The sequence below is a fragment of the Mus caroli genome, unplaced genomic scaffold (assembly GCF_978045245.1).
Source record: "Mus caroli unplaced genomic scaffold, Mus_caroli_1 scaffold_15, whole genome shotgun sequence".
NCBI lineage: Eukaryota > Metazoa > Chordata > Mammalia > Rodentia > Muridae > Mus > Mus caroli.
Window position 1 is genome coordinate 51,713,589 of NW_028227270.1, and position 840 is coordinate 51,714,428.

At 52.5% G+C, this 840-nt stretch overlaps 1 pseudogene; it reads right to left on the bottom strand.

Annotated features, from left to right (window-relative positions):
* Window positions 1-242: 242 nt before the first annotated feature.
* LOC110308680 (small EDRK-rich factor 2 pseudogene) lies at window positions 243-426 on the bottom strand (annotated as a pseudogene).
* Window positions 427-840: the final 414 nt, after the last annotated feature.

Sequence of the window (840 nt, forward strand, 5' to 3'; positions counted from 1 at the left end):
ACAAAGCTACTTTTAATACTTCGGGGTATGCCTCACAGAAATAATAAACACCCAGGAGTGGCTCTGCAGGAAAGCGGCTACCTGAGGGGGAGGAAGCACAGAAGGAGTCTGCTTGCAGACACAGGGCAAAGGGAATGCCATCTCTGCTGGGACCTGTGACCACTACAGGAAGATACTCCATGGTGGGACTGACTCCTGGCACACAGGCACAGGGCGAGAGCATTGGACACAAAGCCACAAGGCTACTTGGGTTCCTCCTTCTTCTCATTTGCCTTTTTCTGCTTCTGCTGTGTGATCTCTGAGTCCCCCTGCTTGCGGGCCACAGCAAAAAGCCCATCATCTGGGCACTTTCCTTTAACCAGCCAAGTCGCTCTGCTTCTTCGTGTTCTTCCAGCTGGCGAGGTCTCACTGGTTACGGCTCATCATGGTGAAGTCAGGGGCTCCAACCTGCCTCCGCTCCGTACCCCGCAAACCCCTTCGTAAATACCACATAGAAAATTGTCCAAGGAGTTGATCCCCTCAAAGCAAAGCTGGCCAGAATAGAGGGATATTCCCCAAAGTTGCAGCGTTAATTGTGAAACCCGGTGGTCCGCAGAGGGGCATACGGAGAGGAAGTGGGTAGACACTGGGCACTGGGACAATGGGGCAGGCTGTGTTGTTAGGAAGGAACTGTCATGTCCGCAGCAGGACAATGAGCAGGACAAAGGAGACACCATGTCCACAAACAAGGGAGGGATTCTGGGATCTGGGCAACAGAAAATGGCCAGGCTCTGACTTTGACTTTGATTGTGGCTTCCTTCCCTCATTCCCACTTCGTAGGAAACCTAATCAGAGAGAACA